The sequence below is a fragment of the Dipteris shenzhenensis genome, chromosome 16, assembly GCF_047967505.1.
Source record: "Dipteris shenzhenensis isolate YYH24624 ecotype China chromosome 16, Dip_SZ_1.0, whole genome shotgun sequence".
NCBI classification, from domain to species: domain Eukaryota; kingdom Viridiplantae; phylum Streptophyta; class Polypodiopsida; order Gleicheniales; family Dipteridaceae; genus Dipteris; species Dipteris shenzhenensis.
The window spans coordinates 28,358,107-28,384,555 of record NC_141611.1 but is presented as its reverse complement, the minus strand read 5'-3'; the positions used below and the strand labels follow the sequence as shown (position 1 = coordinate 28,384,555).

Genomic DNA, 26,449 nt, shown 5'->3' with positions numbered 1-26,449 from the left:
AAGAAGATGTGGCAGGCAAGTTGGTGGTGGTAAGGAAAGTACAGTATGTGAGAGGCTCCAAAGAATGTATGATTGGAAGAGCTTCATTCTACCTTTCATACAAACGGTGGTGATGCATTGACAGGTCATACCAATCCACACTACGTCTTTCGTTTTTTTTTAAAAGATGAAAAACCCGTAATGCAATGGCAACAGTATTCTCATGATACAAAGTGGGAACCTAAAGAACCTTACAGTCTCTTAACTTCAATTCCCAGTAAGGAAAGGTATCCAACATGGGCTTCTATACAAGAATTCAATGAGAGGTCTAACTGTGAAATAGAAGGATTAAAAGCATTTATTACATACAAAGAGGAAATGCTCCGGAGATATCCTAATTCGAAGCCTACTTGGAGAGAACACACTACCACTGTAATTAACAAGACACAAAATTTAATAAAGGACCTTGAGAGAATGCAAGGCTCAAAGGATGTCAACGAAGAATGCAATATGTTTTGGCCAAATGCTCATAACGATTTGCGCCCAGCTCCAGTCTTTGAAAATGAATTTGTATCATTACTCCCACATCCATATTGTGGACTGAAGAAGAGAGAGTTTATGCTACAAGTAGATATAGAGGTCGATTGTTTTGTTGTGGTTCGGCCATCGGATGATGAATATGAGAATGTGAAATTTTGGGTTGCAAAAGTAGTTGATGTGCAAAGAGATGACCAAGGGAGAGCTACAACATTTACAGCGGTATGGTATGAGCCCAAGGGCAGGAAGAAGAGTATGGATAACAACACATTGTATACTAATTGTATAATAAAGGAGAGGGTCCCAAATGATGAAGCGGTCTCTCAAGTTTTAACGGAGACAATCATAGTGTCTTGGCATTCAAGGGCAAAGAAATCAAAGAAGCGCATGGGATATGAGGTAGAAGGAAAAATAAAAATACCACAGAAAACTATTTTGCATATACACGAATTTTTAAGGATGCTCGCCATGGAGGAAGTAGAAGGAGACACCGCAAATGAAGAATGTCCATGATTAAAGCTTTGTATTGAAGTCCATTGAAGGATTTTATTTGGGTACTGGGCAAGAAGCCAATCCAAGACAATTATAATCAGAGTCATCACCTCCTATGTCAAATGAGAGTCAGAATATGCACTGGATGTCACCCAAGGGTCAAGGCTTGCCAAGACAATAGGGAGTTAATGCAGATGGCACCTGGCAAGGGACTATCACATTGAGCAATAAGACAATGGGGAGTCAATGCACCCAAGGGGCAAGGCTTGGCAAGATAACTTGTGGGAGTTAATGCATATGGCACGTGTATTTTGCACTGGATGTCACCCAAGGGTCAAGGCTTGGCAAGATAATAGGGAGTTGATGTAGATGGCACTTGGCAAGGGACTATCGCATTGAGCAATAAGACAATGGGGAGTCAATGCACCCAAGGGGCAAGGCTTGGCAAGACAAGTGGGAGTCAAATTATGCAAATGGCACCTGGCAAGGGACTGTCATGACATTGAGTAATAAGACAATGGGGAGTCAAATTATGTAGATGGCATGAATTGAGGCTCTTTAAGAGCAACAATTTAAATTCTAAACATATGTTCAATCTATATCATTTTGGATATAAAGACTCTAGGTGAGAGCAACGTCTCTCAATGTAATCATATAATAATAGCTATAATTGCTAGTATACCTCTTTGGTTCAATACAATACTTGGGTCTTATGGCATCATTTCTTTTTTCTATTTATTAAAAATTATAAAAATTTTGTGCATATTGCAAGTGACAATGTTATTTTCATGAAATATTTAAGTCTCCTTTCATGGATTTATAAATTTATCACGTCAAGGAAAAATATAAAAAATAATTAAATTAACAAATAACTTAGATATAGCTAGAATTTGTAATATAGGATTATTTCAAATTCTTGCATGTTGGTGCAAAAGTATAGATTGAAAAAACAATATTTTTATGTGAATATGATAGTGCCACAAAGTGAACTTTTGATTTGGGAAGAATATTTTCAGAAAGTAAAATTTTGATTTGGAAAGGATATTTTCACAAAGTAAAGTTCTCATTTGGGAGGGATTTTCGGGCTTCGTCCAAAAACAACACAAAAAGTCCAAAATTAATGAAATAGGTGTTAAAGTCCAACAAAGTGTTCAGTAGTCATAAGAAAATGTAACCTTTAGTAAATCCCAAACAACCACCGGGCTTGTTTTAGTAAATCCCACTCAATAAATCCCAAAGTAATTCCAAATAAGGAAAAATGTAAATCCCAAATAGTAGACTAATCCCAAACAACCATCGCGCTTGTTTTAATGACAATGACTGTGCACTGTAATAACAATAGTTCTTGTTCTTATAATCGAGAACTATTTTTATTATAGTTTGAACAACTAGCTCAATGCTAATCTAATGTCATGTTTTGATCTTGCCTTTCTTTAAGGCAGTTGAATGTAATAACAATGACTTCATATGAGGGACCATCTATCTAGTTCACAGGCTCAAATTAGCATTGAGTCGAAATCAGCAGACTATAATAACAATGACTTTGCATGAGGGAACATCTAATTTGCAAGCTCAGATTAGCATTAAACTAGAGTTAGACTATAAGAACATATCAATCTACTAGAATTTTAGAATTTCTAGTTATAATGGCCATTGAATTATTATGATATTGGATCCGATGATCGAGAAATTCTCCCATGGCAACCATGTAATTGCAGATCATGGCTAGATGATGATGTATATGACTGCCTATGCTAGGCTACGCTACCAGCAATTTGGGTACATGTGTGCTCCTTCCCCCTCATCCCATTAAATTATTATGATCTTGGCTTCAATGCTCCTTCAATGACAGAGAAATTCTCCCATGGCAACGATCTATTCGCATGTCATGGCTAGATGATCATGTATATCACAACAAGACAAAGCACCCATAGACGCGCATATAGATGCGTTTTTTGAACTAAATAAAAAACTTACGGGCACATCTATTTGCGTGCCTATTTTTGCATCTGGAGACCTGCGTCTATTAGCACGTCTATATATTAGACACACGCACGTATAGACATGCACTTAGATGGTTAAATAGATGCGCTTGTAAACGCGTTTATAGATGCAAATATAAACACTTGTCGAACAGATAGATGCATAAATAGACGCATTTATAAATGCACTGATAGACACGCTTTATTTATTTATTTTTAATTTATAGAATGCTGTGTATGTTGTGTATGCTATATAGTTACAAGAATCCCATATCCACATTGTGTAATTCAATTCTTATAGCCAACCGCATTTTAATTACAATTCCAAATAAAACATTACAAGTCCAAAACGCAATAAAGTTGAAAGCTCAAAAAGTGCTTGTACATACATATAGCACGAAGCTAAGCCACATCATGTGGCTTCAAGTATAAAAAATAAGGAAGCTAAGCCACGTCATGTGGCTTCAAGTACAAAAAATAAGAGGAGTGTATATACAAGAGGCGTGAAGCCAAGCCAGTGGCTTTAAGTACAAAAAAGAGTAGCTAGCACTACTTCTATGACTAATCTATGTTCTCCATGTCCTCACTCCCTTCCACGCTCCCTTCTGTGCTCCCTTCTATGCCTCCTTCCTCGTCTTCCTCATCATCTTGTGCACAGGGCTATAAACAAGGGACAACATATATCAATGTATGAAAAATCAAATCTTTAATTATAATTTTGGCATTATTTAATTACTTTCAAATACCTGGGGGGCCGCTCCAGTAGCCTGGGTATACTGCTCCTCAGTAATCAACCTGTCATCATAGAAGTGCCTCCATGTATCTCCTCTGTGATGGTGGCGATGGTAGGCTATCTCCACAGGAGTAGGGTATCTGCCCACGATCTCAAGCTGCATGATGACACACTTTGCGGAGGGATTAGTATAAAGAAACAACCTCCTAATAAACTACATAAGCAATATAATTTGAGATTGATACTTACAAATTGGGCTACAACATACTCGACCACCCAAAGACCTACCGGATAACTGAGCTACTCAAATGCCTTCTCCTCATATGGGGGGCTTATAAGTGGAGTTAGTTGGTTTCCGCATAGTTACATGAGAGTGGAGCATTGATATCTAACACCCCCCTCAATGTCCACCTGCAAGTGAACTTACTTTTTCGGCCAAATGCCAAATGCCTTTAGTATCTCTCCAGCATACTTCAGCTGTGAGATGAAGATCTATTTTGGCTCTTGCCAAACTTTAATCCCCAAACAGAAATGCATCAATTCGAGGTCTGTTATTTCAAACTCTTTTCCTAGCAACAGCATTGTCTGCGAGATCTTCTCTTCATGGTTCCTTATTATGACAAGGTCATCCACATAAAGGACCACGATCATACACTTGCCTCCTTCTCTATAGATATGTAAATTTGCATCAGATGGGCTCCTCCTAAACCCGTTTTGCTGAAAGTAGGCATCAATCCACTGGTACCACACTCGTGGGACCTGTTTACAAACTTTACCTTCTGAATTGGGGATCACAAAACCTGGTGATTGTTCCACGCATACCTCCTCCTTGAGATCTCCATTCAGAAAGGCGGATTTTACATCCATCTGAAACACGGGTCAACTTTCCTGTGCTGCTAAAGCCAAAACACTACAAATTATGGTTAGTCAAGCTTAGTCAAGCTGTGGGAGTAAAAATATCCTGATAATAAAAACCATGTACCTGTGCGAATCCTTTTGCCATGAGCTGAGCTTGTACTTATCCAATATGCCATCGGACTTGTACTTGGTCTTGTACACCCACTTGGTGTCAATGACCTTGCATTTTGGTGGCTCCATCCACCTATCATCACCCTGTGCCTCTTCAAGACACTTGGGTTCTTCAACACGGATCACCTCTGTCATTAAAGCGTAGTTGACCAAGTGTTCCTTCGCCCTTCTTTGCTCCTCTAATCTCTTGGACCGGTGGTGTTCGGATGATTCCTCCTCAATGGCTGGAGGTTCTCTGCCGTCCAAGAGCTGCTTTACCCACTTCAGGAATGGCCGTTGCCGTTGTGGTTCTGTAGGCTCTTCTTCCTCTTCTTTATCTTGAATCCTCCCAAGCACTGTTGGGGGAGTTTGGTCTGCTATTGGTGGTTGTACTGGATGGATATTCTGGTCCTGGTTGTCTAGGAAGGAAATATCCTCCTCCAATTGATGCAACTGTTTTGAGAAGACCACACTATGACTTACTATTACCTTCTTGGTAACAGGATTATAGAGACGGTAACCCTTCGCCTCTTCACTGTAGCCCAAGAAAATACACTTCCGGCTCTTCAGTTCCCATTTGGTCCTATTAGCATCAGGGACATGCACAAAATAGTCACATCCAAAAACTTTGAAATGTGAAGCTGAAGGTTTCTTACCAGAAAAGGCTTGCAGTGGAGTCATCCCATTCACAGCCTTCGTGTAGCTATGATTCAGAATGTAAACTGCCGTGTTACATGCTTCAGCCCAGAAAGACTTTGGCAAATCTTTCCCTTTCATCATACTCGTACCCATTTCGTGGATGACGTGCATCTTGTGCTCTGCTACTCCATTTTGCTGTGATGTATGTGGCGGGGGTTTTTGCCTCTTGATCCCGTGACTTTTGCTGTAACTTTTGAATTCACTTGATGTGAACTCACCACCTTTGTTTGATCTCAACTTCTTCCTTCCTCCCCGTTTCTTTCTCGACCATTACATGCCATTCTTTGAACTTACTAAAAGCCTCATCTTTAGTCTTCAGGAAGTTCCGTAGAGGTCTGTGTGAACGAGCTCTAGAGAAGCCTTTGCCCCGCTGGCCTCTTTAGGAAAGGGCTGCCGATGCTGCTTGCCCATCATGCAAGCTTCACATACATCGAGCAGATCTGTAATTTTTGGTAGGTCTGCAATCATTCCACTTTTATGCATCTCCTTTAAAGAACTAAGGTTTAGATGACCAAACCTCTCATGCCACAGCTTAGTGTTGCTCACATTGGCTCGAGCACTGAAAGCTGAGAGTTCGTAGATGTTGTTGCACCGTGTACCTTTAACAATGACCTTCCCTTGAAGATCGAAAATCTATGCACCATTCTTATCGAAGTGCACTTTGAGGTCTCGATCCATGATCGCAAAAATGGACAACAAGTTCCTCTTCATATCTGGCACATAAAGAACATTGGACAACTATTTTACAACTCCATCTGACTTGAGAGCAATCGTATCTTTTCCTTTTGCTAGACATTTTACATCATTGCCGACTACTACCAGGATGTCATTCCCTGCCGGATGTAGAGAGGTATACCAATCCTTACGACTGGTCATGTGGCACTTTGCACCACTGTCAATAATCCAAGGTTCATCCGTAGGTACATGAACTGGCTCCATGCAAATCTCCTTAATTGCTACGAATAGCTCTACTGGTACTGCCTGCGTGCTATTGCTGGACTCTTTCTTTACTCCGTTCTTCTCATCTGCAATCTTCTTTTGGCACTCATTCTACTTGTGCCTTGCATTGTTGCAATAGAAGCACTTGATCTTCTTCTTTCTCTTTTTATCATCAGAAGAAGATGGGTTACTAGAGTCCACTCTTAGAAACCAAACACAAAATTTCCAAATAGACTCATTACACGTATAGGTAAAAAATGTACATAGAAGAAAGGCTCACAGTGTGATGGTATCCTAGATTGATTGAATGATGGAGGAAGCCACATATCTTTTCCCATGTAAACATGTTGTACTTTTGCAAGCCATTCTTTCTTCCCAAACTTGAACTTTAAGATGCACCCCTTCCACTCATGCAAGATGTCACCTCTCTTACTCTTGGGAAGCTTATGTGGACCTTTGGTCGATCCTTACATCACTATCTAGTCATTTAAGCTGTAGGTGCGAGGGATCCACTCATCGAATGCATTTTTGGTGTTGTGGAAGACATAAGAGGTCGCATCATTGTGTGGTCTTATAGCCTTGCTCCTCACCATGCTTGTAGAGGTTGCAACAGCAAGAATGGGACTCCTACATAGGGCAATGCAACTCCAACAGAGGCACAAAAGAGGGAGAAGGAGAGGGACAAAGTAGCAGCAACAAAGGGACAGGAGAGGGAGAAGGAGAGGGACAAAGCAGCTCCAACAGAGGCACAAAATAGGGAGAAGGAGAGAGACAGAGCAACAGCAACAGAGGCACATGAGAGGGAGAAGGAGAGGGACAGAGCAGCTCGAACAGAGGCACAGGAGAGGGAGATAGAGATAGAGAGAGAGAGAGAGAGAGAGAGAGAGAGAGAGAGAGAGAGAGAGAGAGAGAGAGGAGCTATAGCAAGCAGGCCAAAGTAGGAGGGAGCAGAGAAAGAGGGGGGGAAAAAAATGCATGGGATTTGGTTCAAATGAAGTGATTTGGTAGGCTGGACCAGAACGGTGGGGGGAAGAGGCCCTAGAAAGAGGGAGGGGAGAAGAAAAATTCACCAAAAGGGCCCTATCATCCCATTGAAGGCAGTTTTGGGTTCATGTGGGGGAGGTGCACCTGGTAGGAGGGTCACAACATGGGTTAAGAGGGGGGGGATGGTTTGGGTGGTCCCTAATGTAAGGGGAGCAACCAATAGGGGCTCTCTGCAAGCCTGCCCACCCTCCACCTCAATATACCATTGCCTCACACCTTCTAGCACTCTCATTGGTACACCTCAAATCACTCTCTAATCTCTTGAAATTAGGAAACACTAATCGGAGGCCCTTTTGAGACCCCAGTTCTCCCCTAATGTGTAGCATGTAGATGACATGAAGATCATACATACAAATTCCATAAGCATGCAAGGTTATCAATGTACAAGCATGCAAGGCTATCAACGTACATGGTATATACAGGGGTATATAAAAGATGGTACTAAAGCCTCTCTCACATCCCGTTAGCCCTTTTGAGGAGAGAGAGGCAACGTGGCTAGGAGGGAGTGGGAGTGGGACCTCGGCTCTACTCGGTTAGATTTTTAGGTTTTGGGCCACGTGTGAGTGGCCAACATTAAGGCCCATGGTTGAAAATCCAAAAGGAAAAAAACAAGGTGAATAATATTCACTAGGCTTGCCCTAAAACGCTCTGATGGTAGGGACTCATGGATGACTCTTGGAACATTGTGCCAAGTCCTCATAGGCACTTCTATCGACTGAAGCATGCCTACATAAGTGTGAGGCACCCATGAAGAAGAATAGAGACCATCATGGCGATGGTTAGAATCAAGTATCTGAATATAAGATTAAATGTGGACGATTACTGCGAGTTCGATTAGGAGAGAGAAGCAAGTGCAAAAAGTAGAACAAATTGAAGATGTCCTTTTGTCATCTACTGTCGAGCCATCCAACTGATCTTCATCGAGCGCATACGTAGAAGAACGTAGACCCCTTGAACTGTGATCACAGACAGCTACGTCGAGAATATAATTTTTTTTGTGGCATTGGAACGCTGAACCAAGGCAAGCCAAGAACCACGAGGACTGACTTGGATGCCTCACAAAGGTACTAAGACAATCGGTGCAACAGTCCTACAACCATCGAATGTGCCAGAGAACCTCGTGAAGCTAAAACCTGATAATGAAAATGCAAATTTTCAAAAGAGGAAGATGTGAATGGATTCTCACTGCACACAATGCCCATCACAAGCACTGCCATAGCACATATTTTGCTCCACCAAAAAAACTTCACGTGCTAATCACGTTCAACCAAGAAATTGAATAGTCATAATGCCAAAATGTTTAATTCCTCAAAAAATTGATGTCCTCACTATGTGCATGCAATCCGTCAGTGGCGCTGTGTCCATCCTGGGCAGGCCAAAAAGGCATTTTCACCCATAGGGACTGAACATCTAGGAAAGTTCCTCCTCTCTTAAATGTCACGTGAGCGTAGTCCGTGTCACACGAATGTGCATCCCGTGGAATGCCCCACGATGTTCCTGTTCCCTTCTATCCTGAGGAAAGCATGTGTGACATGCTTAGACTATAACATTATATCAAGTCCACAGAACTGCCTAGTCTACCTTGACAAAGCGAAGCGCAAATGTCACATCGTTGGTTTAGATCGTACTTCCATGTAGCGAGACGATAGACTTTGTCATGTTACATCTTGAACTACAAATTCAAACCATACAGACCCAGGAGCTCAGATATTAGAAATCACGTGAACATAACATCAGCGATTCGAGTCTTGATATGAAGAAGACAACTGATACATTGAGAGGACCGAGAGTCGAGTGCGAGAAAATAGAGGGATCGGAGCAACAGAAGATATATTCATAGCCAAACCTCAGACTGAAATTACCAAGTTGCTATGAGGCGGTAGCAAAGAATCCTCCACCTGAGGATTATACTTTTCCAGCAGTGGGATGCTTTGAGGGTGGCGAAACACATTGTTCGGATCCACACGGCTCTTAATTTCTGCCAAACGATAGAAGTTCTGAGAAAAATAGCTTTGGCCCCAAGTAGTCTGCACCTGTGCAAAGCTAGAATTGGTGCCCAGGTCAAGATCCAAGTAGCCAGCATACGCTTGCCTTGGATTCTGCGATACATATGTAGCCATGTAGTTGTATAATCTTTTCGTCCAAGGGAGGAGGAACTGTTCTGGCGATCCTGTATCGTTTGTCCAATCTGCATGATATTGTATGACGAACAAGTTCCTAGCTCTGTGTGGGAAAGCGATGCTATCTGCAGGTATTCTCGCCATCATCCCTCCATACGGTTCCAAAAGCAAGCTTCCCAAGCTTGGATGTGCCTCTAGGAAGTCAAAGGCTCCTGCCCATCCTTCTCTCGGAATGGGATGTTGCACGTAATCAAATTTGGCTTTGAAAAAATTCTTCGCCGTATTGAATCTATCTGCCAGTCTGCTTGGGCTGTTTACACGTCCTACGTTGGCCACTGCTTCTATCCAGGTCCCTTCCAGGCAGTCCCCAGCCGTGAGCTCAAGCTCAAGAAATATATCGTTCATTAGTGCAAGAGTCTCATTTAGAGGCCCCAAATGATACCCATAGAACAGAGCACCGAGGTTTCCTTCGACGGTGCCACCCCCGTACAGATACACAACAATCTGGATGTTCTCAGGTGCGGTTAGAGGAGCCACTGTCTGCCATCTGAAGATCAGTTCATTGAGCTCCTCCCTATCGGTTCTCCACACATTAAATGCCGTCACTCTTGGAGTAACTGGAACGAGACGGATTCTTCAGGCAACGACAATTCCCCAGGTTCCTCCTCCGCCACCACGGATAGCCCAGAAATGGTCCTCCCCCATGCTCTGCCGGTCTAGGAGGTCACCGTTGGCATCCACAAGGAGTGCATCAATCACGTTATCTGCAGCAAGGCCATACATTCGAGAGAGGAAACTGTATCCCCCTGCGCTTATGTGTCCACCGGCTCCGACAATGGGACAGACACCGGCGGGAAATCCTAAGTCGGAGGTCCTTTGTGATATCGCATAGTAGAGCTGCCCCAGCATAATTCCAGCTTCAGTCCATGCTGTCCTGGACTCTAAATCAATCTCAACGGATTGCAGGTTCATCAGGTCGATGACCACAAAGGGGCGATCGGCAATGAAGGAAAGGCCTTCGTAGTCGTGTCCTCCGCTGCGCACACGCAGTTCCCATTTGTTGTCGAGGGAGCAGGAGCACAAGGAACTCTAAACCTTTGTCTATATAGTAAAAAAAAGGTATTTTGCTAGATACAAATGAACGTATCTAGCAAAATTCCGGAATAGTAAATTCTGAACATTTACTAGATTGTCTATATAGTAAGTAATTTATTATATAGCAAATGATTAACATTAATTTGCTAGATATACTATATCTAGTAAATTTGTATATAGGAAAACCAAGGAGTATCTATGTAGATAAGATTTTACTATATGGCGAATCTATATTATAAGTTTACTAGTAAGACTAATTCTAGTAAATTTAGCAATATAGTAAAACCAAGCATTTTCCATATAGACAAGAATTTACTATATAGTTAAGTTTTTACTATATAGCAAATCTATATCCTAAGTTTACTAGTAAGACTAATTCTAGTAAATTTAGCAATATAGTAAAACCGAGCATTTTTCATATAGACTAGCAAATTTACTTTAGAATGTTACTATATAATAGATTCACTATAGTAACTCTATCTATGTAGTAAAAGCTGAGATTGATAAATTTTATATATTACAAAATCAATTTTTACTCACACAATTAAATTTCCATATACATCGTATTAAAAAATGTAAAGTGACATTTAGAATGAATTAAAGATAACTGCATAATCAAGATGTAGAATGCAAACTCATCTTCAAAGAAAGAAAGAAACAACTAGTTACTAAGAAACTTTATAAAAATATTAAACAACATGAATACTTGCATACTTATTGGACATCAAGAAACAAAAATAGAGTTCATCCAATTGTTCAAAATGCACATGTATCATTCCGATACATGTACATCATTAAGACTGAATTATTCATCCAATTGTTCAAAATGCATCCAATTGTTCATCCAAAAATAGAGTTCATCCAATTGTTCTAAATGCACACATGTCATTCCAATACATGTACATCATCAAGACTCAAAATGTGGTCTTCATGCTTCTTTACAATAACTTTTTTTTCTAAAACTAGCCAATCCACTATAGCTTTCCTCATTGCAGGCAAGCTATGCTCAGTTTTGTGTCCATGGAAAGTAGGGTCTCTTTTGATAATGTTGTAGTTAGTCTTTAGAGATGCATACATTTCATTAATAGTATGTATCTCTAAAAACTTCAAGAGAATTGTCTCTTGATCCTCTTCACAAAATTCATCAACCTGAAAGAAGCAATAAAAATATATTATAATCCTTGTTTACTAATTTATAAAAAGAAGAATGCATCATATTTAAAAAAAGAGCTTACTTGAGAAGACATATCAACACAAAAATCGAGGTCCTTCTCGACATGGATGGCATTAAGCTCCTATGAAAGGAAAACAAGTAGTAAAGAGTAATCTTTTATATAATGTAAAATGGAAACCAACTACCAAATATGTATGCATGATTTTACATGTAAGATATATGATTTAAAGTAGAAAAACTAAAATAATAAATACCTTCAGTCTTTGTTGCTTTTTAGCAGCTTTACTTGCCTTCATTTTTTGCATGTTTTTTTTCATCTTCTCACTCCACTTTAAAGAAGAATAAATATTAAGTTCTAGATTCCCATGTGAGACAAACGAAAAAAAACGATGCATAAGAATTAACATTAAACCCATTATAAAGAGGTATAATGTATACCTTTGGTGTGCGCTTGCTTTTTCTTGCAATTGACATATCCTCAGGATTAAGCGAAGTCTCATGAACGCAAGTTTGATTCAAATCCTCAACCTAAATCATTAAAAAATACTAATTAGATATCCATATTAAACTCAACTGATATAATATAAAATGGCAACGATAATCAATTTTCCAACCTGTTCTATCTCTTGCAATAACTCCATGAAAGATTTAGATGCTGAAAAATGATGATCTTCAGTCGTTGCTACCTCTTGTGGCATTTCTGGGCAATAAACACCTTCTCCTACCTAACAAAGATTACATAATTCTTATAAACAAATTCACAAGAAAATAAGTATAAATTACAATGTATATGAAATATGTGATACAAACCTGAACCAACATTTCACTACCGTGTTCCAAGTCATATTGACATGGAGCATGATCCTCTATAGATGCAGCTACTATAAGTTGTTCTTCCTCCTATCATCATTATAATAAAATGCTCAAGAATTAACACATGTATAATGACTTAAACGTATAGAAGGGAAATACAAATTTGAAAATAAATCATCAAACTTACATATCCCTGCAAAACTTGTTCTTCTTTCTCAAATAATGCACCAATTGTTTCCTGCAATAATTATAATATAGTGAATTTATTTAAATATAAAAGAAGAACATAATAGACAATTTGCATTATGAAGAAAGATATTACCATAGAAGATCCCACTGAAGAGCCCGCAGAAGAGGTGATGCTTTTTCTTTTTTTGTACTTTCGGCTTGCTTGCATTGTTCGAACATAGTACATATAAACATCTTCTTGCTTCCAAAAGTATGTAGCTTCGGGAAACTTAAGTGGCAAAATTTGATCATAGTTATCTTGAATAAAATCCTTGATTTTTTGTTGTTCATCTTTATTGTGCCATAAATCCATAATGATCTCATTATTTTTGACCCACAACTGCATTGTACGATGGTTTTTACAGTAAGTCACATTTTGGTTATCCTTGCAATGGCGTAGTAAAAAATCCCTTCCATAGAGCATGCCACACTCACGATCTGCCAACTTTGGGGGTCGAAAAATTTGATCATAAGTAGGAATCTCTAGCAAAGATACATCACCACTATTTGTTTGCATTGTGCATCGTTGAGGCATTTTGGACATCTCTTTACTCATGGAGCTTACCACATGCAATCTTTTTGAAGAGCTAGTATTATTTCCCTTTAGCTGCTCTACTGTCTTTTGTAGTTGAGAGATAGTTTCCAATAAGGATTCCAAATTCGGTACATTGGGAGAAGACATAATAAACTCTAGCCTGAACAACAATTCAATAAAACCATAAGGCTTAGCAAAAAAATTTAAAAAAATAGCTAGTATTTGTTTTTACAATAAGAATATTTCTTCTATTTAAGAAAAGAGCATTATAAGTAATAAACGAAAAAGAATAATTATTCTTACTTGTTCTCGCTTGCATGAAAATGCATCATGCATACCCAATGATATCATGGTATTATTATGATATCCAAACCATAGGTAAATAAGAAGTTTCACCATTAGATGACACTACTCTCCTCTTACTGGTAACCGCCCATCCTGGTACTATTATGATGCAACAGTTCCAGTCCCTCCAAAAGCTCTCTTCATTATCAACCTTCCATGTGTTCTCATGCGTGTGATCTTGTTTCAGCCATGCTAGCATGATTTGCTTCCTTTCATAATCAACTGCTCTTATCACAGCATGTAGGAATTGACTATTCAAATCACTAACATCAATGCGTGCTAGCACAACATCATCATGTTCCAACCAAGGAGGCACACAACCAACTTCACCTATTTTCAATAGCCGCGTTCTTTGAGCCAAGTCTTTTGTTTCATATGCAATAAGTTTACTACTAATACTAGGCAAAGGCATAAACTTATGCAACAAAGAACTTATGGATCTTATACAATCCCAATAGTATGGAAGACGTTGAGCTTGTAATACACTCATTCCTGTTACTGGGTCTATCAACAAATGCTCCTTGTCATTTATCATTGTAATGCATTGCTTATAGTACTCTGCACTAAAAAAAACCATATACTCTCCATCCCATTGTATAGAGAAAAACTCCCTAATGTGTGCCTTCCAATGACCTGTACTTTCCGTTGCATCGTTTCCATCCACTCTTACCACTACATCATCTCCAACCTTATAAATATCACCATTATAAAAGACCTTTTGATATATTGTGACATGACGTCCTTGAAGAAAACCCACTTCAGTAGACCAAAGTTGTTCAAGATACTTTTGTTCTTCTTGAGAGAGCAATCGATGTACTCTTCTCTTCCTTGTTATTGGAATGCCTTTTAGTTTCATCATTTTGCAGCAAGGAAGATTTCCATTATGCATGACAAGAACTCTCCAAATATCCTTAGCTTTCATGATTGAAGAAACCTCTAAAAGTCCAAACTCATGTATTGAATGACATGATGGACTTTCTTGATTGGTTGTTTCATAACCATCAGGGAGATAAATAGATCCATGTACCTCCATTAACAACCTTTCATGTGGCATGAGACCATCCATTTCTTCTTGCATGGTACTAAAAACCTTAGTAAAATGGGTTCTCATATAGAAGTGAGCATATGTTACTTCATTATTTCGATTATTGGTATTGACACCCACATAAGATGAAACCAGGCGTTCAAATAGATAGCACCAAAATACATCATGCATCCCATGTCTATAAACATCATCTAATATTTCCGCATTGCCTGTAAACATAAGAGAATTTGGTTAGACTACACCAAAGATACAAAAGGAACACTAGTCATCAAATGTTCAACAAGTTTACATCTAGTAAGATGGTATATGAACCTGCAACATGCTCTAATGGTGAAGAATTTGCTCCCAATGACTCTTCTTTTTTTACTCTCCAAGCAAGGAGTAAAGCACGTACTATTTTCATAGTTTCCTTTGACCAACCATTGTCACGGCTATAATTATAGAAACTATGTGCAATATCAATCAACAAAATACCCAAGTCATGTAAGTGCTTCGGAATACCTTCTATTTTGTTTAAGATATATGGTAGGCACCATTGCATAAACTTTTGGTTCTCCTCAGCCTTAAAGCTTTCATGATGCTTACTTGGAACATGTGGCCATCGCCCATACCGAATAGATGAAGGCACAATCTTACTTACTACCTCAACACAAGAGTCTATCGCTCTTTTGGTCTCATTGGTTGATGCTCTCATGAGTGAAGTGATATATTTGCTAAAAACATTCAAGGAAAAAACATGCATTGCATCATATACTAAGTCCAATGATAAATTAAAACCATAGAGATCATATAACCTCCATAGTATGGACTCTCCAGATAATCCAGCAGTCTTTAGTATTCCTTCTCGTTCTACTTGTGTGAAGGCTTTTCTTGATTGTGACAAGGCCTCGACCATTTCAGCCAAAGAGCGTTTGGGAGGTGGGTACCTAGCTTGAAACCTGTTACCATCATACACATATCTCCCTTGAAATGAAGGATTAGTAACATCTAGAGTGGCTTGAGCTTTATACCTTCGACAAAATGATTGTCCACCATCTTTGAATAAACCTATCTTGCACTGGGCTGGATGATCTCCAGTGACCATCATCAACATTGCACGAAGATTGCATAGTTTAGTCTTACCAAAGGAAACATCAAATATTTGTTCCACGGGATAGTTGTAACACACATCAATCCCCTTGATGAAAAGTTGTTCTAGTTCATTAATAAGAGGCCGCAAGAATGTGCTAAAGGTATCACTTGAGTTTCGAATTATTTTCTTGCAACTAAATGGTATAAACAATACTGGTAGAACTCCAATTATGGAGCTCTTTCCACCATTTAAAACCATAATTTCAACAGCACCACAATCCTTTTGGGTGGTTCGAGAAGCTTGAAAACCATCCCAATGGAGAAGAAGTGCAAAGTTTCGAGGATCACCCTGTGATTAAAATACTTGTTAATATAATATCTTTTAATACATATGACAAAGAGAGCACAGTTATAAACCAAAGAGAAGAAGTTATATTCGTTTTATAAAGAAATGTATACCTTGCATGATTTCTTTTTGCACTTGTTGGAAAAGCGGCACTGCTTACATACAAGCTCGTACTCTTGTGTCCCTTCATTCCATCCTCTTTTTAAAACCTCTGAGAAACATGATGTTGGATATGTGGTATACACTTTGTTGCATTTGGGGTTTCCACAAACCATTGGCAGCTCATATTCAGCATTCGGATTCCAAAAGTCTTGCACCTCACGACATTTTGATCCGTCCCAAAATTCACATATACTATCTGGTTGTGCATTTATTTCCTCTCCCAACCACCTTTCCTTTCTACGCCACATATTTAGTAAATCATGACAATTTGTTTTACTCTTGACTAGGAGCTCTAGTTGCTTACCGATAGGCAAGTATTCAAGAAGGTAACAAAAAAATTCAAGATCTATACATATTTATTTTAGAGATAATCAAGAAACAAATTAAATCTTTACAAGATAATCAAGAAATAAATTAAATCTACATTGCAACGCAAGTAAGGAGATAAAGCATTTGTCCAACCTGGAGGATTAGTAGATCAAACGCGTAGAGTGGTCCTCGTAGCGCAACCACTAATCAATAGAATGAGGATATACCCTGCAATACAAGCACAAAAGAATTGCTTGGCTTCTGCCTTCTGCTTCCATGACCTTCAAGACTGAATCAAACGTTTTGGAGCTAGGCATGAAGGTGACAAAGTTCTAAACATAGAACCTACCTACAACAACGAATAGTTTTGGAAGCATATAGGCGATTCAATAGGCTATACGTTCAAACATCTGGAGATGCCAACGCAAAGGTTCACGTACCTCTCCTGTGATGGAAGCATATGTAGTAGCGATGTGAGAAGCATCCGACAACGTGCTTCGCCCTTTGCACCTCATGTAGCAGGCACACGGATGACGAGCGCGCCTGGGCTCCGCAGCTAGCAGTTTCAGCGTCGAAACTATATCAGCGTCGAAAGTCTCTCTTCAAATCAGAAGCCTTCAGAATAAACACAGAAAGAAACATCACGAAAGCTGCATTGAGAGGCCTTTGGCTAGGAAGTACGCGACGGAGGGGAATGACGTTCATGGGAGAAGAAGCTTGGAGAGCGCATCGCTACTGGAGGGGAGAGGTCCGTCAAGGGGACCATTGCTTTGGAGAGCCTCTTGGGTTGAGAGGTCGCTACTAAGCGATCGTGGGCTCACACACAGCTGCAGGAGGAGGTGTGCTCCGAGGGTGTCTCTACTATGGGAGAGCGGGGAGCTTTGGGTCGATAATGGGACCTTGGAGAGGAGAAGGAGTCTTGAGGCTTGGGTGGACGTCATGTGGTGACAGGCTGTGCTTCAGTAGGAAGCCTCTGGAATCGAAGGAGCAATTCCCTGCCTACGAGCTTGAAAAGCTTCGCAACAAGTGCCTACGCGATCGAACTACAAAGGAAACCTCCGTGATGCTTCAGATTTTTGCAGGAAAGGAAGCGTGGAGGGGCGATTTGCGAGGATTTTCAAAGAGGGGAAGGAAGGAGGATACCTTGGTGCGTGGCGAGCTGCTTACGGGGAGCCTTTCCTCCTGTAGATTTACGATCAGGGAGCAAGGGGAAGGTATACGTAGGGAGGATCGAGTGGATCGAAGAGTAGGAAGTTGCAGGGGAGAGCAAAGACCAAAGACAGCAGCTAGTCGAGGACACGATGAGAGAGCCATTGCAGGGCGGGAGTTTTGCCGCCACCCAATTTTGTTACTTCGAGTTTTACCTTTGAGATAACCATTTCCTTTCATGACTAACCGACAACCCAAGACCATTTGCTCGGAGCGCGCCCGATATATATTATTTTGTTCTGCATATTTCTGTCATCTCATAGATTTTTTGGACGTCCCGATAAGTACCAAAATTGTTAATGCATAGTTGCTTTCTTTCTTTTATATCTGTGTCTCCCATGCATGCTCTAACAAATTGACTCGCTTATAAGTAGCTCACGTGAAATGGGTTTCGAGCGAACGCGAGCAGACTCGCGCCCAATTATATTGTTTTGTTATACTCAAACTATATTTTGCTTTCTTTCTTTTATATCTGTGTCTCCCATGCATGCTCTAACAAATTGACTCGCTTATAAGTAGCTCACGTGAAATGGGTTTCGAGCGAACGCGAGCAGACTCGTGCCCAATTATATTGTTTTGTTATACTCAAACTATGTTTTTCCTTTAAAAATGGATACTCCTTTATTTGCTCCAACCCTCTTTTTAAAACCTTCGGTGGTAGCTAGCTAAAATATTCATGCTTACATGCAAAATGGTTCCTACTATGGCCCAAATGGACAAATAACATGGTTGCTATGGCATGGGTGGCTTCCAAATCTCTCTTACATCCAAAATGATGATGGATTTACCCCGATCCAATGTATACCAATGCTTAGTATGCTACGGATACAAGTTTAAAAGAGTGAAAAGGTATGGAAAAGGTTGGGGATATTCTAAACCATGTGTCTAAAAGAGCCCAAATGTGTGTTTTAGATCCCAAAAGAATGAAGTAATCAATTGGGCACCGGCCTCTATCACATCATTCAAGGCATTGTTTGCATGCTACATTCTAATATTTGAAATAATGTGTTGAAGCAAGTCGATAATTATGGTGTGAGCATCCGATCACAAATCATCTTGACTAGGAAGTTGGTCTCATGAGGGTTTTAATTTTCGAGAATCTCTCTCTCTCAAGAAGATGTAAATGTTCGAGAACCTCTATCATAAGAAAATGGATTTCCCCTTGCATCTTCATGTGCCATTTAGTAATATGGATGGCGTCAAAACATATGTGATGTTATTTCCTGTGGGACATCTATATTTTAGATGGTGTGTGCATTACCTTCAAAACATATGGATGGCAGAGGGGATTGACTAATTGCAAGAGGGGCGTTTCTTCGTCACTCTGTCACTTTGATTGTAGAAGGTATCTCTATTTGAAGTAAGAACTAGAAACACTTTTCATGCTAGAACTAAGCCCTACACCACACTGAGCTTCCTTCAATGAGAGAGGAAGAGTCCTATAGAATTAACAACTGAGCATCCGATCATAGATCATCTTGAATAGGGAGTTTGTCTCATGAAGGTGTAAATGTTTGAGAACCTCTATCATAAGAAAATGGATTGCCCCTTACATCTTCATGTTCCCTTTCATGACTAACTTCGAGATAACCATTTCCTTTCATGACTAACCGACAACCCAAGACCATTTGCATCCTTTCTAGTTGCTTGCATGGATTATCCATCAAACTTATCTCCACCCCTCTTGACCCCCGCCCCTCCTCTCGCTCTCTCCCTCTCATAAAGGTGTAAATGTTTGAGATCTCTAGCTATGGCATGGGTGGCTTCCAAATCTCTCTTACATCCAAAATGATGATGGATTTACCCCTTGCATCTTCATGTGGCCAATAGTACTAGGAATGGTATCAAAACATATAACTAATTGCACAACATGCTACATGTCAATGCAATTAGTTATATGAACTTCTCGACCAGACATACAATGTCTGATGAACTTCATACTTGTCAAGATCATCGAAAACACTTGCCTTAAGACCCTTGTCAAGTTTGGTACAAATCGGATGTGACCTTCCCGACCAGACATACAATGTCTGATGAACTTCATACTTGTCAAGATCATCGAAAACACTTGCCTTAAGACCCTTGTCAAGTTTCGTACAAATCGGATAAAGTCACATATGAATGTCCTTGACTTACGTATATTTTTCCTTCATGTGCATACCATGCACATGGAGTCAAGTTTTGTACCCATCGGACAAGTTCACATATCAATGTCATAGGCCAATCCGTATTTTTCCTCCACTTATGTACTATGTGCATGAAATTTGGGACATTTGACCTTACTGACTAGACATACGATTTTGGATGAACTTCATACTTGAAAATATCAAGGAAACCGATTGCCTTAAGACCCCTATCATTTTTGGTACCCATCGGACAAGTTCACATACCAATATCCTTGGCCGATCCATATTTTTCCTACACGTACGTACCATGCACATAGAAATTTGGGCATTTGACCTTACCGATCGGACATACACTATCAGATGAACTTCATACTTTGCAAGATCATCGAAACCACTTGCCTTAAGACCCCTGTCAATTTTGGTACCCATTGGAAAAGTTCACATACCAATGTCCTTGGCCCATCCGTAATTTTCCTTCACATACGTACCATGCAAATGGAAAATGGACATTTGACCTTCTCCACCAGACATACAGTGTCGGATGCACTTCATACTTGGAAGGATCATGCAAACTACTTGCCTAAAGTCCATTGTTAATTTTTGTACCAATCGGATAAGGTCACATACGAATGTCCTTGCTCAACGCATACTTTTCCTTCACGTGCGTACCATGCACATGGAAATTCGGGCATTTGACCTTACCGACAAAACATACAGTGTCGGATGCACTTCATACTTGACCATATTATGGAAACCACTTGCCTTAAGATGCCCGTCAAGTTTGGCACCCATCGGACAAGTTCACATATCAATGTTGTAGGCCGATCCGTATTTTTCCTTCACGTACATACTATGCACATGGAATTTGGGGCATTTGACATTCCCGACTAGACATGTACGATGTCGGATGAACTTCATACTTGGCAAGATCATGGAAGCCACTTGCCTTAAGACCCCAGTCATGTTTGGTACCCATTCGACAAGTTCACATACCAATGTCCTTGGCTGATCCACATTTTTCCTTCACGTACATACGATGCACATGGAAATTTGGGCATTTGACCTTCTCAACCGGACATACGGCATTGGATGCACTTCATACTTATCAAGATCATGGAAACCACTTAACTTAAGACCCTTGTCAAGTTTGGTACAAATCATACAAGTTCACATATCAATACCCTAGGCCGATCCATATTTTTCCTTCAGGTATGTACCATGCACATGGAATTTGGGGCATTTGACCTTCCCAATTGGACATACGATGTATACTATGAACATAAAATTTGGGGCATTTGACCTTCCCGACTAGACATATGGTGCCGGATGAACTTCATACTTGGAAAGATCGTGGAAACCACTTGCCTTAAGACCCCTGTCATTTTTGGTACCCATCAAATAAGTTCACATACCAATGTCTTAGGCCGATCCGTATTTTTCCTTCACGTACGTACCATGCACATGGAAATTTGGGCATTTGACCTTCCTGACCAGACATACAATTTTGGATGAACTTCATACTTGTCAAGATCATGGACACCACTTGCCTTAAGACCCTTGTCTAGTTTGGTACCAATCGGACAAGTTCACATATCAATGTCGTAGGCCAATTCGTATTTCTCCTTCATGTGCATACCATGCACATGGAATTTGGGGCATTTGACCTTCTCGACCGGACATACGATGTCGGATGCACTTCATACTTGGTAAGATCATGGAACCCACTTGCCTTAAGACCCTTGTCAATTTTGGTAACCATCGGATAAGGTCACATATCAATGTCCTTGCTTTGATTGGATTCAATTTGATTAAATTGAGTGCATGTAGAGATTTGAATAGAATGAGTGGCTCCTCTTATTTGAAGGCATTCTGTTTTAGACTAATTTTTGTAGTTCCCTTGAATTTACATCAAATTATATACTATGGAATCCAATGTTAATATGATTTGGTTCAATAATGTCTGCATCACCTAATGTGGTTACATATTCTTATGTATAATTTCACTTTTGTTTTGCCATAACAATATACCATATATCGTATCCTAATGCTATTATTTCATTTTAATTATGGTGGCAACTCGTGGCTAATGTGACACCAAGCATGCTAATGATGTGGCATCAATGGGGATGATGATGTCTCATGCTCTAGCCTCATGTGACAGCATGAGGTGGCAGTGATAAGTGAGGTGGCAAGGTGATGTGGTAGCATGAGGTGGTGGTGATGAGTTGGCAATGATGAGGTGGTGGTATGAGGTGGCACTTGAGTGATGATGTGGCACCTAGGGTGTCTTTGATGTGGCTTCATGAGGTGGCAGACGTGGTTGATGTGGCACCATGAGTGGGGGTGAGTGGGAGGTGGCATAGGGTGAGGTGGCAAGTCAAACATGGTCAAGATGGCTCACATGGCATGGTGATGAGGCAAAATTAATGAGTTGTTCAATCCACATGAGCAAGATGCCCACGCCCTAATGGCTACCACCACTAGGCTAGGTGATGCCACAAACCTACCCTTCCAAGCCTAATACCAAGCCTATCTAGCCTTGGTATTTGGCTAGGGTGCCACTTTTTTTCCAAAACATGGGGATTTCACCTAGGGAGGCCATAATTGATGCTTTCCTCACTCAAATTTGACCAAAATTTTGTCTTCTTATTCATCACGTGGAGGACTACAAAATATGTGATTTTTGGCATGTTTACTTATGTGCACAAATTACCAAGATTAATTCTTATTTTCTTTACTACTCCTCTAACAAGTAAAAGTAAAAGTAAATCTAACAGCTCACAAAATCTAACCGTTGGATTTGGGATTTGATGCTTGCGCCACATATCCTTATGTGTGTACTAACCCTCTACCAAATTGGATTTGACCAATTTTTTGACAATACTCAAAAAATATAGTGTGCACCAAAATGTGCCTTTTTTAGGTCTTTAAATTTTATAAATAAATAATAATAATTATATAATGCATTCAAATAATTACCAATAAATCAATTTAAGTTTCACACTATGTGAGGAGAATACATATTAAGTTTCACTATCATCTGATGCGTAATGAGTGAGATATTAAGAAATTAATATGATGGTGTTTGTTTGTGACAAAGTGTGACGGCCCCTATGAACCCGCACTGCGCCACAATAAAATTATCATTGTGAATCTCCAATTTTCGATCAGACCATACCATTGTGTGCAAAAAACCATGTGTGATGTATTGACTAAATCCCTAGAGAAGTAGGTTAGATTTCCAAATTTGTGTGCAAAAAGGCTTGTTCCCCCCCCCCCCCCAAAGTTCGGGCACTGAACCAAAAGTGGACACCCTTGGCTTGCAACCACCCTATTAAACACATTGCTTTACAAAAATGATAGTTTTGACAAATGAAGCAACCATTTTAAAATATTATAGGATGTTCCATTAGCATTGAGGTAATTTCTATGATGCCAATAGCATGTTAAAAACCTCCAAGAATAAACCCAAAATTCCTAGATAGAGAGCTCTTGAATGCTTTTTGAAATTTCTTACATTGAATCCAAAATTTTTAGATTGAGAACAAAGACTATATAGATAATGTGATTCACAATATATTACAAGATTGATATAAAGCAAAAACATGAATTTAGTAGATATGAGTGGAACATTGGCTAATATACATGTGATTTCCAAGATTAAAAATTTTGGACTACATAGCAAAAGGATGTATTTGCTAAAGTCATAAAATTACTATATAGAAAAAAAATAATCTCCTAGATGCAAAAGATTGCAAAAGGACTACTATATAGCAAAAAGAAATTTTCTTAGACCCTCTTCCAAAAGAAAAATTACTATATAGCGAAAAACATAATTTTCTAGGTGCAAAAGTTTGAAACTTGACCACTATATAGCAAAAAGAAGAATTTCCTAGATCTAAAAACTTGGAAGGGGATTGTTATATAGGAAAACTTAGAATTTCCTAGATTCGCAACAATTACTATGTAGAAAAACCATGGATTTTGCTAGTTAGACAAACAAGTTTCTATATAGAAGCCTTATGGTACGTAGGAAAATGAATTAGCTAGTTAGAGAGCCAAATTTTGCTATTTCTAAGTAGCAAATCACGCAAACTTTACTAGTTATAGTGTGCTTTCCTATATAGTAATAGGTTTAGAGTTCCTTGTGGAGAGAGCTTTTTGCACTTGCTGGGGAGAGTTTGGAAGGATGAGAACAGAGGGAGTGGGCACTCCGGGCTCTTGGAAGCGAAGGTTTTGTATGGAGAAGTCAACGAGGCGGTAAAAAGTGGCAGGGTCGGAGGTGAGGGTGGTGAAGTTGTGAAGGCCACCATCGTCCTGGAGGCAGCTGAGCAAGCCTGGGAGGTCACCAGAAGAGTGGACGAGGGTAAGGATGAAGGCCAAGCAGAAGATGAAGAGTAAGAAGAACATGTTGGAGGCCATAGCTAGGACCATAGACTACTAACTTCCACAAATATCGAACTGCTCTAGTTCTTTGTATATATAATACCGTCAACCGTTTATTCTATAGAGAGCAGTCACACGAGACAATTGATTGGGGGCAATTGATTGGGGACAGCGACCTACCCAAGTTAAAACCAAAAAATAATCAAGAAAAGTACGTGTGTTTGTCTTGTTCATTTAAAGCAAGTTGTTCACTAGTTCGCTCTCTATGAACATATGAACGATCGTATTCTTTCCAATCTATTCTAAGAACATATGGACGGAACATGAGAGAGGATCCTATTATTTCCTATCTTTCTGTGAACATGACAGATTATCTTATTTACCTCGCTGTCACCATTCTCTAAAATTACGGTAGAGGCCATAAATTATAATAAGTATGATTATCTAGCTCCAAATCAATATAAACATATATGTTATAGTTATCCTTAGACTCTAGATCTTGGGACCCATTATAATGATCATGAAATAAAAAAATGGATGAGCATATAGGTTATCCAAGATCATGAGGTCATGCCATTGGTTTTGTAATCCCCCTACCAACACACATGGTCTCACACCCCAAAAGTAGTTCCACGATTGGCTAACCTGTTGACTCTTGTTAAAATATTATTGTCAAATGCCTTAAGGGCTACTTCTCTAAAGTTTTTAGGTGATCAATGTAGTCTTCCTAATATGGTACTACTTCCTTGTCACCGTTGTCTTCCTGTACTATTGGTTGTGCCTATCCATCTATCCTTGTGGCTTCTAAAATTTCTCTTGTCACATGATTAGATGAGTGGTGCAATCTTGTAATTGCTCACTTTGAGCACTTCTCTACATTTTAAGAGATGGTGGATCTTCCTTTTTGTCTTGTCAATGCTTTGGCAAACATACAATGGTTAGCACTTTTGAATTCCAAAGAGGCTATCTTGGGTCAATTTTTGAAAGATGATGGTGTATTTTATGTTCTTGACCCAACAATATAGAGTCATTACCTAGTTTAAATTCACATGTAGTCAAACCCTCTATTTATTAATTTTTGACTTCATGTTTAAAACCATGATCTTATGCTTGGTTAGTTCCATGATCTTATTCTTGGCACATGTAGTCGAACCCTCTATTTACTATTTTTTGGATTCATGGTTAGAACCATGATCTTATTCTTGTCTCATCGCACAAATAAAGTTTTATTTATTGCCATTGTCTTTATTTTTTTCTTTTATTGTAGCATTTTCTTTTTCTTTCCTTCCCCCACCCTTTTTTTCTTGTACGCATTTATTTATTTTTATTTTCCTTTATTCCTTTTGTTTTATTTTTTATTTTATTTCTCTTAAAGGAATATGAGGCATGCATCAAAGTCCTTGTCAAAATACCAATGATTCACTTTACACTCAACATGACTTTGATGGTGCATTGTCGGGCATTTTTCCAAGATGTGCTGCAACTGTATTGAATTGATTCCTTGCCTCAACTTGCGTGCTTATTTTTCTTTTTTCCTATAGTTTGAAGTAAGAATTGTTCTTACCCAAGCTTCATCTATTCCTTGATTTGTGTCACTCTATCCAAATATTTTTTATTTCATTCATTAGTCCTAATGGATTTGAGAAATTCTGGTTTGGCCAAGTGTTGTTATTAGGGGTAATGTCCCTTATTACACCTATGTCTTTAGTTTTATGCTTGTCTATTTTTGTGATATTCTCTACCACCTTTTAGTAATATAGCCATAGCCTTTTGACTACTTCTCAATTCTCTATGAAATTTATATCAACAGCAAGCTCATTCAAAGATGCATGTAGCTATAGCCCAACATTTCTATATGAGTTCTTTATCAAAATTTGGAGGTCTTTATGTTTAGTCAAAGATTTGACGATAGTTTTGAGCTTCCTTATGAAGTACTAGCATAAAGTACTAATTTTATCTTGAAATGGGCATATCCAACAAAATCAACCTCTTGAACTTCCTTGATACACCTTAGATCCTATCACATTAGGCCACAAATATTTTTTAAGACAATGCATTTCTCTTCTCTTCTG

The 26,449-nt window shown here is 39.3% G+C and overlaps 1 pseudogene; it reads right to left on the bottom strand.

Annotated features, from left to right (window-relative positions):
* Positions 1–9,260: 9,260 nt before the first annotated feature.
* On the bottom strand, positions 9,261–24,413 carry LOC147892786 (berberine bridge enzyme-like D-2; annotated as a pseudogene).
* Positions 24,414–26,449: the final 2,036 nt, after the last annotated feature.